General features: G+C 40.1%; 1 pseudogene; it reads right to left on the bottom strand.

Moving 5' to 3' along the window:
- LOC149301601 (uncharacterized) overlaps positions 1-19,298 on the bottom strand; it is a 136,520-nt pseudogene that overhangs the window by 53,624 nt on the left and 63,598 nt on the right.

Below are 19,298 nucleotides of genomic sequence, written 5' to 3'. Positions count from 1 at the left end.
TCGCTTCCAACACTATGATTCTAAGTGAACATGAAACATGTAATAAGAAAGTAATGCTATATAATGAGAAGAAAAGAACAATTACAATACACAAATCAGCTTCAGTTTATCTACTCTGAATAACATACTGATGTAATGCAGAATAACGTCTAAACAATGATAATGTAAAAACTAATTTCAGTTTATTACTATGAATAACCTACTAATGTATTAATACAGAATGACTTCTACAAAAAATAATATAAACAAGGGCAATTGTGAATACAGTTACACAAAGGCTTCAGTACAATAACAATACATATAATTAAGAATGGGCTACAACAAAACAACAAAAGGAACAATTACAAGACACAAACTCTCTCCAATATATCTGCTCTAGGTGACATGCTAAAATAGATGATATGAAACTAAGTAAAGTGCTGTTATCCCTGTCTTTGGGAATTGATGGAGCACATATCAAGACAAGAGGTCTTCCTCAGCCACAATGGAGCAGTCTGTTATCTGGGATACTCTCGTTCTTCCTCATTCAAGAAATGTGCCAGATACATATTTTGCAACCCATCTTCCTCTACTTTCCTGCATGAAACCTGTCCTGGTTTTGGGATCTTCTGGGGAGGCCCTGGTTGTTGTCCCACAGACCTCTCAGGTGTGTTTGGGGGGAAGGCAGGAGAGGGCTGCTTGGGGGCTGCTCTCAGGAGTTGGGACCCCTTCTTAGTCTTGCCATTTTCATTAATATTCTGCTAAAAAAATTACTTTATTTTGTTACGGCAGCTAGGACAGAAATAGCTAAATTATGGAAATCTGATAAGAGACCAACTTGGGAAAACTGGATGCTGAAAGTAAATGAGTCCAGGGCATTGGCTAGACTTTCATGTATAGCCCAAAATCATGATAAAGGCAGAATAAAGGAGGAGTGGAAGAGAGTTTTGATAAAGTGGGGGAAAGAATGGGAATTAAACTTGTCGCTAGTGGAGGAATAATCAAAGTCCTCTCTTTTTACTGTTCTCAGTGGATTTGGGAGAATGAAATTTAAGAACCTTTAAGAATATAATGCTATGCATGTTATAAATTGAATATAAGAATATTCTGTTTCTTTTTGCTTTCTTATATAAATCCCAGGTCAACAGAGGATGATTGAATAACTCACTGTGTATATTAAAAACAATAGAGAGAGATCCATACAATGAAACTGATGTGAACATCTGTATAAATATATATTTCTTCAGTTGTTGTTAACCTTACAAAATAGTAAGAGAAGTAGACAAGTTTTCTATGTAAAATCGAATGAAAAAAATTTGCAGTTTCTTTCTTTTTTTACTTAAATTGTAAAGGAATAATTCACAGCTAGACATCATATTTCGGAGGGAGGTTTCAAGGCAAAGGACATTCAAATGGGCTCGAATTCAGAAGACGGAAAAGGAAGACTTAAGAGGGTCCCAAATGACCAGTCAAGACTCAGATTTGCTTTTACAAGCAATTTTTATTTGGATTATGTATTGGTCGTGTTTTATGTATTTGGAAAATTAAATAAAGATGAATTAAAAAAATACATATAACTTATAACAAACAAATGAACAACATTTAAATTACCATAAATACATATGAATGCCATATATACATATAATTCTAAATGCAAAAAACATTAGAATAAACTTCCAAACCTAAAGCGACAGCTAGTTCTTTTCTTTAAATAATCCTCTTTTATCTCTGGCTAATTAGTCTTTACATCTTTTCTTGTTCTCAAGTCGATTTAGACTCATGGCGACCCTATGGATAAGAGTCCATAATTCTCTATTTGTCTTCATACTTAACCTATACCAATTTTATTTTGAACTGGAATTATTCCCTCCCCTTTTCAATGTAAATCCTTTGTACATATTCCCCCAGATATTACCATTTTTTTACACAATACATAGTAATCTTCATTACAAATTTGACGTTTATATAATCTTTATTATTTTCTGAGTCATAAAAATAGAAAACGAACTATACAAACACAGTATCCATAACATCACTGTCACAAATCTTTCCGTTTCCTTGGACCCACTTTCTGCTTTCTGTCTTCTTGGCCTTTCAAAGAGCTCACTTTCATCATATTATAACCGAACCCTGCTTTTAAACACAAATTTTATGCACAACTCTAAACCGTATGAACACAATATATCCCAATTGCTTATTGATAATATCAGTTTTCATTTATGTTCTTATCTATTGTCAAAATACCATATGCATAACTTTGCAGTATTTGATTCCTTCTTTATCATGCTTTACTTTAAGCAGGAGACTCAAACTTTCTTCTACTGACCTATAATTAAGCAGGAAATAAAAATACACATTTAAAGAAATGTTTAAAGAACAGACTTTGTAGATTCAATTCCAGTTAATTCAGACCTCAATGAGCTTCAGATTTAAGTTCCATTCTTTTCCCATTCCTCTTCTCTTTTTCCATATCCTAATTCTGGGCCCTACAAGAGAGTTTGTCCCGTTCCCTGTAATCATTAACTCTCTGCATCCAATTTTCCCGTCTTGGAGTCTCATCTGACTTCCATAACTTTGCTATTTCAATTCTAGCTGCTGTTACAAGATATAATATAATCCTCCAATATTGTCTTTCGTCCTGTAGGCTTAAAATCGAAGTTATATTGAGTAAGTACAACTTAGGGCTCATTGGGAATTTTATTCCCAATATCTTCTGTATTGAGTCATGTACTTTCTTCCAAAGTTTCTGAATTTCCCTGCAATGCCACCATATATGATAGATGTTTCCCTTTTTACAATCACACCCCCAACAATTCCCCTGTGCTAATTTATAAGGGTTTTTTAGCTTCCATGGGGTGTAATATCACCTGTTCATTATTTTCATGTGATTCTCTTTTAGATCCTGCATTACTGTAAATGTCTTTGTTCTATTCCAGGCGTTTTGCCATTCTTCCATTTCAATTTTGCTCCCATATCCTGCGCCCATTTCCCCATATACTCTTTCACAGTCTCCTGTTCCATATTCCTGCTCAACAGTAGTTTGTGTCATTTGGATATCTTTTTCTTATCAGGTTGCCAGAACAAATCATCCAATTCGTTTAGTCTAGCTTCGATCCCTATTGTTTTGTTGTCTACCAGAAATCTTTGTTTTAGCTGGTAGGAATTAAACCACTGTCTATTATGTCCATCCTTGTTAAGATCTTCCCTAGATCTTATCGGCCAATTCCCAGATTGATCCTTCTTAAGCCAATGTTTGTAAGTGAGCCAATTACTGATGCTTCTCCATCTACCGAAGAGTGCCTTCTGGGCCGATGTCCGAAGGGGTAACTTACAATAAAATGTCTTTTTAATCTTGCTCCAAGTGAGTAGTAAAGATTTCCTCATTGGATGATTATTGACATCTTTATTCATCCCCGACTTCTCATAACATAAGAAGGCGTGCCAACCAAATATTAGCTGCACATCCTCTAGATCAAGCATTTCTTTGTCCTCTAATTTAATCCATCTTTGGATCCAAATTAGATTACATGCCCAATAATATAATCTGAAGTCTGGGAGCGAATAGCCCCTCTCTCTGAAGCATCTTTGAGCTCCTCCCATTTAATCCGAGGTTTGTGTCCTTTCCATATGGATTTTTTTAGCTCGGCTTCCCAACCTTTAAATATCTTATCCTTAATCTCTATTGGCAAATTTTGTAGCAGAAACATAATCTTCTGTAGAATTGCCATTTTGATTATGGCAATTCTGCCTAGTAGTGAAAGATTTAACCAGCTCCGTCTCCTTAAATTTTCTCTTATGTCTTTCCATACCCCTAAATAATTATTGTCTTTAGAAATCCAAATTCCTAAGCGCCTCAGTTTCTTTCCTACTTGGAAGCCCGGTTTCCTCTTTCATTCCTCTACCTCTTCTCCAGTCATATTTCTAGTTATCAACACTGTCTTGTCTTTATTGATTTTCTGTCCTGTGGATTTGCCGAATTTGTTTAGCTCCTGTAGCAGCGGTTCTCTGCCCCGATTTGGGTCCTCCAAAACTGTTACCACGTCATCCGCAAACGCTCTTATCTTGGTTTCCTTTCCTTTCCTGTTAATCCCTTTTATATTTGGATTACATTTAATAGAGGAAATCAAAATTCCCATCACTTCTAAGAATAAGAGCGGGGATATCGGGCATCCTTGCCTTGTGCCCTTATTTATCATACATCCTTGGGATCTTTCTCCGTTGATAATTAAGCTCTTTGCCGATTATATATTTGCCTTACTGTCTCCCATTTCCATACTTTTTACCACTTCTATCAAAAAATCCCATCTCATGCCGTCGAAGGCTTTCTCCGTGTCAATAGCAATTAGGGCACATTTTTTCTCATTATTGACCTGGTAAAATTCAAGACAATTTATAATCGTTCTGATATTGTTCCTAATCTGTCTGCCTGGTAAAAACCCCTTTTGCTCCTTCCCAATTGTTGAATTCAAAATTCCCTACAGTCTGCTGGCAAGTGTTTGTGTGAATCTCTTATAATCAGTGTTCAGCAAACTTATTGGTCTACAATTAGTCATTAACAAGCTGTCCTTTCCTTCTTTAGGAATTAAAGTGATACTCGCTAGCTCCCATGAGTCTGGAATCCCCTCTGCATTAAGAGAATTAAACCATTTATATAGTGGATCCACTACTTCCCCTTGAAATATTTTATAATATCTAGCTGTAGATCCATCCACTCCAGGGGATTTCCCCTCTTTATAATCTTCTTATCTTCCCTCCATCTTTGGGGCCTGCAAAGGGAGGGGGCTTCCTTTCCTGGGGAGGGCATGGTCTAGATCTTCCCTGTCTATGGGGCTTCAAAAGAAGGCTCCAGGGCAGAGGAGAATGTGGCCCAATAGAGGGACCCTAACATTTCCCCAAATGAGCACATTCTCCGTCTCTCTGTCCAGAGGCAGAGCCCTCTTTCCCAAAATGGCAGCTGAGGGGGTCCTATCCAAATGCCCCCTGTCTTTCAGCAGCCCCCTTTATGCCATCTCTTCCCTTGGCACTTTCCTTCTTTCCTTCCTTTAACCTCCATCCCTTCAAGGAAGGGGACTTTCAGACAAAGAACTAACAATGGCTTCCATGTCCTTTCTGCATGTTCCCAGAGGAGGATGACTGATCTTTGCAGGGTTGTTGTGAAGGGTAAGGAAAGGATTGTGTGTGGGGGGGGGGGGAGGGCTAATTCAGATCCTGTGGGTGTCTAAGCCTATTTGCCAGGGGGGTATCCCTCTCCCCAGAAGGGGCTTTGAGCTCCCTCTGTCTGCCTGCTCTTGGCTTTGGCCTAAATCTGGGCTCTTCTCTCCCTCACAGACAGAGCCCCTTTCCCCAAGAAAAACCCCTTCCCCCAGAAAGCTGTTGTTTCCAATGCTATTGAAGCCTAAGCTATCTGATGCTTTTTATTTGTCACAAGTCTTTTGACTGGGAGCTCCCCTCTTCCCAGAGATGAAGAGGGTGCCCCCATTGGAAGACCAAAGAGGGGGGCTTGCGAGCCCTTATCTCCCCCCAAATGAGGAGGAAGGGAGGGAGGGTCTCTCCTCTGCCCCACTTTCCAGGAGGCAGGGGCTCCTCAAAGCCCTTTTTACATCTAAAGGACCCTGCCCCCTCCCTCCATGGCCATGCCTCTCCTCAAGTGCCCCCTGCCCCCTTTTTCTCATACATATCTCTCCTCCACTTCCACCTCTTCCTCCCTCTGAACAGACTGTGAGGGCAGCAATGGCTTCCTCAGGACCTGAGACTGAGCATGTGCACATGCCCCAAAGGCCCCTCCTGAGCATGCGCAGGGATCGCCAGGGCCTTGCTGCTGCTGCTGAGGCTTATTCCGTAGGCAGCCTTTGCGGAAAGGGAAGGAGTGCACCCTTCCTTCCTTCCTCTCTTTCTTCCTTCTTTTCTTTGAGGAGACTTGGAGGATGCCAGAATGGAGTCCAAGGAGGAGCTGGACTCAGGAGGGAAAGGGAAGGAAGGAAGGCTCTGCTTTGTACATATAGCTCTATCTGTTTGTTTGGTATGTGGTTGTGTGTGTTTGCCTCTATTCTTCTTATGGCTGGGAATGGAGCTGAGGACTGATGAGAGAATAAAGTGTATTTTGTGCAAATTCAGAACTTCTGTGCATCAAAGAGTCCAACACATTGAAACAACAAATAACTTTATTGAGAACACATAATCAGAAATTCAGTGTTTAAACCAGAACTGCCCTCCCCAAGACAAAGAATACATTGAAACCTCAACACCTAAAACTCCACCTTCTACCAAACCTAGCCCCCACCTCCACAGTTGCACAGTCTATGCCCCAAAGGGAACAAGGCCCCCTTTGCCATTCCCAGAAACTAGCCCCTTTCTGTTAATACCTGCCCCCACCTTTCTTCAGACAACATCCCACACTTTCCCAAAGCTATCATTCTCATAACTATTCTAGCCAGTTGTAAAAAAATCCCAGCACCCCCTATCTAGCTGACCTATACCATGACCCATAATCCCCAGCCAGTATTATAACCTGAAGCAATTATCTATACTAATAGCAATTAAACTTAACAAACTATAACTTTAAAACATAAACAGAGATATAGACAGACAAACGTAACACACAAAATCACAAGGGCATTTCTTTGCATCATTGGATTGAAAATATACTTTTTGTATTTCTTATTGACAAAAACAATGTTAGTTTACTGCTGAGATTTGAGTGGCTTCTCTCCTGTGTGGACTCTCTGATGTCTCACTAGGCTTGACTTCTGAGAGAGACATTTCCCACAATGCTGGCATTTGTATGGCTTCTCTCCTGTGTGGACTCTCTGATGTTTCACTAGGTGTCCCTTTGAAGAAAAACATTTCCCACAATGCTGGCATTTGTAAGGCTTTTCTCCTGTGTGGACTCTCTGATGTTTCACTAGGTTTGACTTCAAAGAAAAACATTTCTCACAATGCTGGCATTTGTATGGCTTCTCTCCTGTGTGGACTCTCTGATGTGTCACTAGGCTTGACTTCAAAGAAAAACATTTCCCACAATGCTGGCATTTGTATGGCTTCTCTCCTGTGTGGACTCTCTGATGTATCAGTTGGACTGACTTCGAAGAAAAACATTTCCCACAATGCTGGCATTTGTATGGCTTTGCTCCTGTGTGGATTCTCTGATGCATGACAAGGACTGATTTGTAGGCATAACTTTTCCCACAATGCTGGCATTTGTATGGCTTCTCTCCTGTGTGGACTCTCTGATGTCTCACTAGGTCTGACTTTGAAGAAAAACATTTCCCACAATGCTGGCATTTGTATGGCTTCTCTCCAGTGTGGACTCTCTGATGTGTCACTAGGCTTGACTTCTGAGAGAAACATTTCCCGCAATGCTGGCATTTATATGGCTTCTCTCCTGTATGGACTCTCTGATGCTTGACTAAGACTGACTTGCAAGCAACATTTTTTCCACAATGCTGGCATTTATGTGACTTCTTTCTTGTGTGGACTCTCTCATGACTCACAAGTTCTTCTGTAAAGAAGGACAATCACAGTCAAGAATGAGTATCAGAATTAAGAGAGGAGGGTGTTACCCCAAGATTTAGCCTTTGTTGAACCCTCCCTATTTGATATTAAATTAATAAAGTTGCTAAGAGTGACCCAAGCATGACACTATTGCAGATGTCCCGAAATCCATGGAACAATTGTATCCCTACTGACAGGAGCAAAGAAGAGATTGTAGTAGAACTGCCTTAAGGGAATTGGTTGAAGCAGATAGTCAAAGGGCTGTTGAAAAAATATTCCATTAAACATGATTTAAAATATTTTGATTGACAAGTGGCATCATTTCCTGTGAGACTGCCATAGAGTCTGACTCAGAGACCAAGGCATGATAACTGCAGCGGTCACTTCATGCTGTTTGGCACTAGATGACTCACAACTAATACAGTATACAGCTCACATGCGGATTGGCGTGGATTGGACTGGAGTTGTGTGTACAAGAGATGGTGAAGTTGATGGAAGTCAGAGAGCTTGCAAATATTTGTATTATTTTGCAACTCAGGATAGAAAACCTCCAAGGACTTGGGTGAAATCAACTGTGTCTGTGAGTTACTTTTAAGTGTGGACAGTAGTCAGTGCATTGCCAAAACCTATAACGGATGGGTGGAATTACCGCCAAAAAGTTGCCATATGTTGCAAAGTGTACTTTGCCCAGTGATTCTAGAAGTTTCCGAACAGCACTGCACAGGCGCAGTGAAACCCATTTGTATGATTCGCAGAGACCACGAAGAAGAAATGAAATAATATTTTGCCCCCAACAACCTGCAGAATGGCTTTGGGGAAGTGGAGGCCATTTTGCCACTATTGGGCCCTCTCTGAGCCATTGCAGGCCCAAGGGAAGTTTTCCCCCAAGAAGACTCTTCAGAGCCTTAAAAGGATGGAAGAAGGGCCATAAAAGGTTAGAAACTTGCTCAGGGATGTGCTGAGTACCATTTGGGAGTGAAAAGCATTAATCTCCATGACTTCTTTCCAAAAAATCCTAGAATTGGCAGTTTAGGATGGGGTTTTTAGAATCCTTAGAACCTGGAGCGCAATAACGCCTGACTGAACTACAGATTCAAATATTCTACAGGATGTTGCTATCACAATTAAACTAGGCTTCAAAGGAATCTTTTAACCATACATTAAGAAGCCAAGCCCTTCCTCCAGTCCATCTGCCTTGGTACAGGCCTCGGAGGTGGAGAAGAACTGCTGGACCTGATCCCATTCCCCACCACCACTCCCTTCTCCTTTTGTGTCGTGTCTTCTTAGATTGTAAGCCTGAGGGCAGGGAACCGTCTAACTAAAAAGATTCCATGTACAGCGCTGTGTAGATTTACAGCGCTTTATAAATAAAGGTTAATAATATTAATAATAATATGACTCCTAGTAGAGTTGAACATGGGCCAAGAGTGTGATGCGGCAGCTACAAAGGCCCATATGATTCTAGGCTGCATCAATACAAGAATAGTTTATAGATCAAGGGGAGTAATAGTGCCACACTATTCTGCTTTGGTCAGGCCTCACTTGGAATAATCCTGTGTCCGGTTCTGGGCCCCACAATCCAAAAAGGATGTTGACAAATTGGAGCATGTCCAAAGGAGGGCAACCAAAGTGGTGAAGGCTCTGGAAACCATCAAGCTCTATGAGGAGCAGCTTAGAGAGCTGGTTATGTTTAGCCTGGAGAAAAGAAGATAAAGAGTGGATATGATATCCATGTTTAAATATTTGAAAGGGTGTCATGTTGCGCAAGGAGCAGGCTTGCTTTTTGCTGACACAGAGAAAAGGAGACATCACAATGGATGCAAGCCACAGGGAAAGAGGTTCCACCTAAACATTAGGAGGAACTTCGTGACAGTGGAATATACTCCCTTAGAGTTTGGTGGAGTCCTCTTCTTTGGAGGTCTTTAAAGAGAGGCTGGATGGCCCTCTCTTGGGGGTGATTTCAATGTGTATCCCTGCATGGCAGAAGGGGCTTGAACTGGATGGCCCTTGTGGTCTATTCCAACTCAATGACTCTATAATTCTAGTGGAACCATAGTGACCTGATAATATAGTAAGAAAGGGCCCCTAGTCTTTATAGAAAGAGCAATGGGTTCAGGTTCCTTACCTACAGAAGCCACATTCTCATAATTGTCTATCATTACATAATTGTACAAAAGTTTCTGTTTCTTCGTCAACAGATTCCATTCATCCTCTGAGAAATATACTGCCACATCTGCAAAGGTCACCTGGAATAGAAAATAGCCCTCATCCAGAGAGTGACTAAGCAAAAGGGGAGGAAAGCACACGGTGCATCCGAAATATTAGTATTTCATCACTTCAGAATTCATTCCAGGAAATAAACTTTAAATTCTCTCAGCAAGCAAAAAGCTACTGCCTTTGAGATCAATTTGGTTTAAATCCTTTCAATATAATATAAAATATAATAAAAATATAATTTAGGCCATGGCTGGGATACTGAGGATGGATTAGGATATTGACTATCCAAACACATAGAGTACATTTAGCCACAAAAGAATTATGGTGCATTTAGCCATTTGTTGCCAAATTTTAGAGGCAAATGTCATTTTTCAAAAAACAGTTCTGAGGAGCACTCTGGACTTGAGAGCCACTGGGCCCACCCCCAATTTAGATTCAGAGATGGTCTCCCATATCCCCAACATGTGTGAAGACAGGAAAAGCAAGGCACATGTGGACAAGCAACACCAGAAGGTGGTAGGATGGCCAAAGTTGTTTATGAGGAAGATCACACAAGCAGGGAAGGGCACAGTAGTTAGCTTTTGCCTCAGCCTCCTGGGAAGGGAAGATCCTGGCAACTTATCTCCTCTCCTCTCCCCCCTTTTGAGTTGATGGGGTGCAAACTTCTTGGAAGTCATTTTGCAGCAACTCAAGAGAGCTGAGGAGAAGAGGGAAAGTGGGAGGAGGAGAGAGAAACCAGGACATTTTGGAAAGCCCCTGAAAAAGTGGGGCGACAGAGGATTAACCAAGACTTTCTCTGCCAAACTGGGACAATATGTTCTCCACTTGCTTTCATGAGTTGGCCCAGCAGTGACACAAATGAAACTAATAGTCAGGATGGTGACTCACCAAAGAGTTGCTGTACTTTGACAGCCTCTTTCTCTTGGATCCGAACTTTCTCCGCTTGGCCTCTGTGTTGGCCATCAGGTGGGCAGTGAGGGGTCCTGGCAGCCCTGCACTAGTGTCTCTTCCAGTAAAATATGCCCCTTAGCTGTATACAAGGAAGGTGAGATGACGTTCCTGAGAAAAGAGACTAGGGTTAGGTTTGGTTTGTCAAGAAACCCTGCATCACTCAAAGACACAGAGAACAGCATGCTGCTAGTGAGATACGCAGGTGACATATGCCTCATTTGGGCCAATGCAGAGGTGGGTATCCCCTTCTCCCTCTGCACCAAACAAAGCCCCCTGGACCTAGCATAGATTCACTGCAGCTCCCCTACAAAACAGACACTCCATGTTAAAACGCTTTTAATGTTGCTATGTTGCGCAGCACGTGAGGCAACACATTAACGTATGGCGCCAGATTATGCACCTTGACTGTAGTCAGTAGCTTCTGAGCTGAAGAAACACCTGTCACTTTCTCAATGAGCAAAGAGACACTGTAATCTTCTCTCAGATGAGGCTTTTATTCATATAAGAAGTTCCACTGTGTACAACACTATATACTTCGACACCCTCCACCATCCACACCAGTAACAACCCACTCTGAGGCACACACTGTCTCACTCTTCCTCAGTGACAGTTGAGAATGACAGTTGACAGTTGCATCAACATTCCAATGGCGCACTGTTTAAATGCTGACACATTAACTGCCACTAGAGCTGTAAATGACTTCCACAACAGCTCCACCTAGTGGCCACATGCATGTCATTTCCTCAGACCTGTTCTCCATGGTCCTGACACTCCATGCCTTGTGAGAGTGGAGGGGGGTCAGGGGATGGGGAATTGGAGAGGACCCTGGCTATGTCCCTGTAGCTAGATGTGAAATGAGCGCATCATCTGCTGAAACCTCCTGACCTCCCCAGTGGCCCTCAGAGGAGAAGGCCTTCCTTAGGCTTCTGGCTAGAGAAACACAGCTGGAGGCTTCTCCAATGCCTCGCACCCAACACTCTCATCAGGCATGGAATGACCATGGAGCATGGCTTCCACAATTCCCATGTTTCATTTTGTATTCCTTCTCATTTCACATCTATTTTAAACCTCTCCCTCATTTGACAATAAAGATACCAGTGACAATCTAGGCCAGATTCTTTAAGTTCTTCTTGTGTTTTGATCTCTAGTTTTCCTTGCGATTCTTTCAGTACATCCTTGTATCTTAACCAGTTAGTTTTCTGGATACCTTTCCTCCTGAAAAGAGCCTCATGCGGCAAACACCATAAAGGTATTTTTGGACATATTCTACACTTGATTTCCCCCCAGATCTTCAATAGAGCTTTTCTTACGAAATGATTTGAGCTTTCTTTATGAACTTTCTCTTTACCGTAAATTAGGTATCCATTCCACCCAAATCTTAAATGTTCACCCTCCAGACATAACAGCTGTTCATTCTCTAACAAAACCCATTCTCTAATCCAAACTAAACAACAAGCAGCATAATAAAGTTTTGAGTTTGGTAAACCCAGCCCTCCTCTACTTTTGTCATCACAAAGTATTTTCTTTTTATCCTGGCTCTTTTTTTAATTCCAAATAAATTTTGATGTTTCTTTTTGCCATAGATTCAATGGTTTTTCATTCTGGATGATGGGTATCGCTTTGAACAGAAACAGTATTTCAGGAAGGAAACTCGTTTGCATCAGTGACATTTTTCCTAATAGCGATAAGTGTAATTTCCCCCATTTTTCTAGGTCTTTTCTGATTTCCTTCCATGTGTCTCATAGTTATTCTGAAATAGATCTGAGTTTTTACTTGTAAAATTTATTCCTAGATATTTAACTTTATTTCCCACTTTAAATCCACTAATTTCTTACAAGATTTGTTCTTCCTTTTTCCCATATTTTTTGTTATTAATGTTGTTTTGTCTCTGTTTACTTTTAGTCCTGAAACATATTCCAATTCCACTATTACATCCATCAATTGTCTTGTGCTCTTTTCTGGGTTCTCCAGGAATACAAATATCATCTGAGAAGACTCTCATTTTAAACTCAATTGTTTTTAATTTTTATTCCATTGATCTTATTTTCTAATCTTATCCTATTATTCAGTGCTTCAAGGATCAGAATGAACAAAAGGGGTGATAGTGGGAAAGCTTGCTATTTACCTTTAGAAATCTTAAATTCTTCTTTTTTTACACTTAACAATTAGCTCTTTGATCTTTTTACATTGCCTTTATCCATCTTGAATAAGAAGCTCCTATGGACTATTGCTGCCGTGTGTTTGGACTTCTCTTGGCCGCAAACTGTCCATAGCCTGCAATGCATCTCCTAATTCTGTTGGCAGAATTTAAAGCAGCATTTAAATAAGGAGCGTTGAGTAGTAGATACTCTAATAAATAACAAAATATAACTGAAATATAAGTCATACAAGATATTAAGAATCTTGCAGGTACAATATTTGTAAGAATATAATATTCATATTCATACAAGCTATTAAAATAATAAATAGACCTAAGCGTCCAATTCTGAGACTAACTTCCAAGATCCGCTCTTTAACTCTCTCTCTCTCGATCTCCAACCGACACAATTCCCCCAACTGTCTCTTGGTCTCTCAGGCCTTATATCTCCTTCTCACGGAAGCTTCCAGAAGAACCTTTATCTTGCTTTCTGATTGGTCAAGAGAGCCTTCCGTAGCAGTGATGTCATTCTGCATTTGCATAAACCTGCCTTTACTGCCTGAAGAAGACCTCCATTGACTGGAGCCCAGTCATTACACAAACACTTCAAGGGTTTCTGCCTAACGACAACTAAACCGCTTCTAAACTGCATCCAAACTACTCCTAGTCTCCTGGACGCTCAGAAACGCCTCACAAACGAAGCCGGAAGCGGCGTACCCTCTAAATCAATTATATCAATTATAGCTTTCCATTATACTGTACATTTTAGCTATTTCATGCTGAAACTGAGGCAAGGGTATTAACAGCATGGGTATTTAAAACATCGTAATTTTCTAAAAGATAACTTTCTGAATGATGATTAATTAATCTTATATGTTCGTTTTTAAAACAAAGTCTTGCCTTTAAATTCTCAGCTTGACATAAAACATGTGGGTGTTTCCATCCACTCACAATCCCAGTGGTATCAAATTTCAGGCTGGATCATTCCACAATCATGTGTAAATTTTTATCATCTTGTAATCTGATGTGAAGAGCTCAAAAATGTTTGGGGAATACTGCTGAAGGTAAACAAGGGATGAACTGGCGTCTGCTTGGACTGGAGACTAAAGAAAGTCTCAGTTAAGGTGCTTAGGGCTCTACAAATATTTAGTAAGACATCAAAGCGGGGTCATTGAAAATCAGTCCACAATGCCAATTTTTATAAAACTTCCACCTTAAAGTTCACTGCATGAGAGATTTTGGTGGCTACTGTAAGAAGATAAACACACAACAATTTCCAGATCTTACTCAACTCAGTCAATCATGCTTCAGTTACTACAGCTTTACTTACTTTGATGTTTGAGCAGTTCATACAGTCAGTAGATAGGCATCACCTAAGCACCAATTCTTTTATTGTTGTTGTTGTTGTTAACTGCTTTCAAGTTGATCTCTAAATTACATATCATTAGAGTTAACCAATATACACATATACATTCTGTCAGCTGTTATCACCCTGAGAAACGAACCTTTACTTCCACTTCAACTGAATCTCTACCCAGAACAGCGTTTCCCCCCCATTCTTTTTGGAGGAAGAGCATAATGTCATTCCAATCTTCTTTATATACATTCTTGGATCCATTCCTGATTGCTCTCGAGAGCTTGTCCATCTCCATCGTGTCTAATCACTTAAACATCCAGTCCTCTTTAGTAGGGATTTCTTTCAGCTTCCATTTCTGGGTGCAGACTATTCTTGCTGCTGATAACATATAAAATAATATTTTACCATATTTACTCTCTAAATCAAGATCAATTATATTTCACAAAAAGACTTCAGAGTTATGGCAGTTGTTTTCTTGACTTCAAAGAAGATTGATTTCCAAGGTTTACATGCTTCCCGACAAGTCCAGCGCATGTGAGAGATTCAGCCTTGCTCTTTCCCACATTTCCAACACAGGTTGGTACAATTAGTATACATTTTGCTGATCCTAAGCAGAGTTAGGTACCATTGGAAGTAGACTTTACAATAGTTGTTTTCTCTAAGGTTCTGGCTACAGGTATATTTCAGTCGCTTTATCCACATATATTCCCATTGGTCAAATTGAATAGAAAAACCAAAGTTTTGGGACCACTTAATCATATTGTCTTTGACAACTTCTTCTTCCATATACATTTTAAGAATACGTTTATACAGTCTTGACAATAAGGCATCTTTATTTAGCAATAACTCCCGCTCTATCTCACAATCTCTACTTTACCAATCTCATACTGTTTTTGTCCATAAGAAATCATTCCCTTAGCTGTCTGTAAAAGAACCACAATATTTGATGCCCTTCTTCAGTAAGGTTTCCCCATGTCTTTATCTCATATCCATTATTATTTATCACCATCAAATCTTCATAGATAACCCAACTCTCTTTCTTAGGGTTATATTTAAAAAGGGCTTCATGGGCAGATGCCCAAACGGGGATTTTAGGACATATTCGTTTTTGGTATTCTTTCCAAGTTCTGAGTAGAGCGTGTCTCACAATGTGATTATTAAAGTCCCGGTTTACTTTATCCTTGTCATAAAATAGGTAGGAGTGCCAGACAAATCTCAAATTCACGCTTTCCAGATTTAATAAATCCTCCTCTTTTAGAATGATCCAATCTTTTAACCACGAAAGACAGGCTTCATCGTAATATACGTTGAGATTTGGCATGGCAAGTCTCTCTCTTGAACCCTGAAGGTATTTCATTTTCACTCTTGCTTTCTTACCCTTCCAGATAAACTTAGACAAGCCCTTTTGCCATTCTACAAATGGATTTTCATTTGCAATAATTGGGATAGATTGAAATAAAGAAAGAAATCTTGGCAATATATTCATTTTGACCACAGCAATTCTTCCCAACAGTGATAGATTCAAGGTTTTCCAATTTCCTAAATCCTTTTTAACACTGGACCACAATCTTTCATAGTTATTCGGGAATAAATCAGAGACCCAAATTCCTAGATATTTAGTTCTTTTACTTGAGTTAAAACCTGTAATTGATTCTAACTCTTTTACTTCTGATATCGTCATATTTTTAGTTAGTATCGATGTTTCATCTTTATTTAATTTCAGTCCTGAAATTAATTCAAAATCCTTGAATACCTTTATTAGCGCTTTAGAGTCATTAATGGGATCACTAATAGTTACCATAAGGTCATCCGCAAATTCCCGGGTTTAGTGTTCAGTTCCTTTAATCTTTATTCCCTTAATCTTCAAGTTATATTTTGTAGCAGCACTTCCATAATCGCCACAAAAAGTAAAGAGACAAAGGCCATCCCTGCCTGGTACCTTTGTAGATGTTTATCATTTCAGATCTCTCTCCATTCACATTAAGTCTTGCATGTTGTTATTGATATATGGCTTGTACCCAACTTAAAATCCTATCCCCAGTTCCAACTTTTGCATAACACCAAATAACAAATTCCATGAAACGTTATCAAAAGCCTTTTCAATATCAAAAAAAGGCAGCCAATTTCTTATCAGTATTAACTTCGTTATAATCAAATCTCCAAAATGCCTAATGTTATCTTTAATATATCTTTTGGGGATGAACCCTCTTTGATCTCTATGTATCACTAATGGTACTATTTCTTTAATTCTCTCTGCCAAGATACTTGCATACAGCTTATAGTCATTACTGAGTAGAGAAATCGGCCTATAGTTCTTTAGTTGTGTTGGGTCTCTTTCATCTTTGGGTATCAAGGAAATTACTGCCTCTTTCCAGGTTGGTGGAAAAGTGTCTTCTCTTATACTGTTCATCATGTTTCTTAGTGGATCTATTAGTTCTAACTGAAATGTCTTATAGTACAAGGCAGGGAAACCCTCTGGACCAGGAGCACTGCCTGATTTACTTCATTTAATAGCGTTTAGGACTTTGGTCGCAGTTATTGGTTGGTTCAAAAGTTTTTTTTGTCCTGTAGTTATTTTAGGCAATTCAGTGTTTTGTAAATAGGAATTCATCTTGTCCAAATCTTCTTCCTCTTGGTTATACAATTTCCCATATCATTTATGATGAGCCTTTTTTATTTTGCTTTGTTCTGTGACCATCCTCTTACCAACTTGAATCTTCGTTATCATCTTCCTTTCTTTCTTTTCCCTAAGTTTATAAGATAACCGCTTCCCCGGTTTATTAGACTGTTGGAAATTATTTAATTTGAGATATTTAAGCTTGTTCTCCATCTCTTCAATTAGCACAATAGAGAGTTGTTTTTGTAGGAGTTTAATCTCTTTATTTGTCTGTATATCGGATGGGTTTTTTTTGGAGAGCCTTTTCCTTCTCCTTCAGCTCTTCTTGAATTTTCTGAGTCTTTTCTTGGCTTTTTCTCTTGTATTCCACATTAAGTTTTATTTAAAAAACCCTCTTAACGCGGCTTTCAACGCTTCCCAATTTGTTATATGATCATTGTCTCTCTCACAATAGTACTTTCTCAATCCATCAGGAAAGGAGCAACAGCCTGAAGTCACACTGCACCAGTCTCGATCTTTCAGGCATTGAGCGTCAACCCGAGGTCATAATGGACCAGTATCAATCCACCAGGTCTGGAGTGATAAGTGTCCCATCTTATTCCTGCAAGTAAGGAGAACCAGCCTTAAATCATAATAGTCCCATCTCAGTCTTTCAGGCAAGGAACTTCAGAGTGAGATCACAATAGTCCTGTCTCAATCCTTCAGGTAAGGAGCAGCAGACTGAGGTCACAATGGGACAGTCTCAATCTCTCAGGCAAGGGCCATCAGCCTGAAGTTGCAATGTGAGATCTAGAGTCAGTCCTGTGCTCAAAAAATCAAACTCATTTGAAACAAAAGAAGCTTTATTAATGAATCTAGGCAGAAACATCCATTAACACCTTTTTGCAAAGTCTGAAGTCCAAAGGAACTTGCTCAACTAGCCAGCCCCCAATTCCCAAGCTAAAGCAACACAAGCGGAGGTTTCATAGATACCAAGGTTGTCTATCCTTCCCTTCCCTTCTCCCAGACAGTCGCACCGTGAAGAGCACTGTTCTGTCTTTCTAAAATTTCCCACCACATGCTTTCTATAACCCATCACTCTACACTACCTACTATGAACGACAACTATAACTCCTACGTTAACTATAATAATGAAATCCTAATATTTTTACCCTTTATGAAAGAACCCTTATACCCTGTTTCTGACACACAATGGGCCAGTCCCAATCCTTCAGGTATACAGCACCAGTCTGAAGTGACAATTCTCCCGTCTCAACCTTTCAGGCAAGGAACATCAGCCTGAGGTTGCAATGGGCCAGTCTCAATCCTTCAGGTAAAGAGCACCACCCTGAAGTCACAATAGTACCGTCTCAATCCTCCATCCAAGGAGCATCAGACTGAAGTCAAAATGGGCCAGTCTCAATCTCTCAGGCAACAAGAATCAGCCTGAGATCACAATGGGCCAGTCTCAGTGTTTCAGGCAAGAAGCATCAGCCTCAGGTTGAAATGGTCATGTCTCAAACCTTCAGGTAAGCAGCATTAGCCTAAATTCACAATGGTCCCATCTCATTGCTGCAGGCAAGGAGCACCAGCCTGAGGTCGCAATGGGCCAGTCTCATTCAGGGAAGGAGCACCAGCCTGAAGTCAAAATATGTCACGAATCCCTTTATTCATGCATTTATTCATTTGAAATGAAATACTGTTACAGGTATGCAACCTGTCCATCTCCTACTGATGCAGTGACTAAGGATGGCGTCTCTCCTCTGAATGCCTGTCTTAATGCAGTAATGAACTGGATGAGGGAAAACAAACTCAAATGGAATCCAAGTGGTACTTGTAATGGAGACCCCTAATCCAGGAATGGAGTTATGTCAGCCAGTTCTGGATGGGTTCACACTTCCCCTGAAAGACTCTGTCCGCAGTTTGGGAATGCTCCTGGATTCATCACTTCATCTGATGGCTCAGGTGGATGCAAAGGTCAGGAGCACTTGTTATCAGCTTCGGCTGATATGCCAACTGCGCCGCATCCTGGAGCGGTGAGACCTTGAAACAGTAGTACATGCGCTGGTCACCTCTTGGCTCGACTTCTGTAATGCACTCTACCTGGGGCTACCCTTGTGCCAAGTTCATAAACTTCAATTGGCACAGAATATGGCAGCCAGATTGGTTATGGGCATTTCTAGTCAATCTTTAGTTTAGTTATATGTTCTCTTATTTCTTTCTTTATTCTTAATTTGTTATACTTTATTCTAAAGAAACTTTTAAAAAATAGCTTTTTAGCGGTTGATTAATATTCTTATAATTGGGAGGAGGGTTGAGGGTTTGGGGGTCGTAATAGTAATTCTTAAACTGTATGTTATTTTATTACTGTACTCTGCTTTGATTCCTTTGAGAAAAGGCAGAATATATTATTATTATTATTATTATTATTATTATTATTATTATTATTACATCCCTTCAAGGGGGTCCAAGGCCATTTCAGTATGCTCCCAGAACTGGGGGGGGGGGGTGTTTCTGGGGCTGTGGGTCTCTCTCTGTTGGTCCTCCTCTGCAGGGTTGTTGTGAAGAAA

This window comes from Sceloporus occidentalis, unplaced genomic scaffold (assembly GCF_023333645.1).
Source record: "Sceloporus occidentalis isolate IW3139 unplaced genomic scaffold, rSceOcc1.0.p SCAF_21, whole genome shotgun sequence".
In the NCBI taxonomy this organism is placed as follows: Eukaryota; Metazoa; Chordata; class Lepidosauria; order Squamata; family Phrynosomatidae; genus Sceloporus; species Sceloporus occidentalis.
Note: the sequence above shows the minus strand (reverse complement) of the source record. Positions and strands in the feature narration are given on the sequence as shown.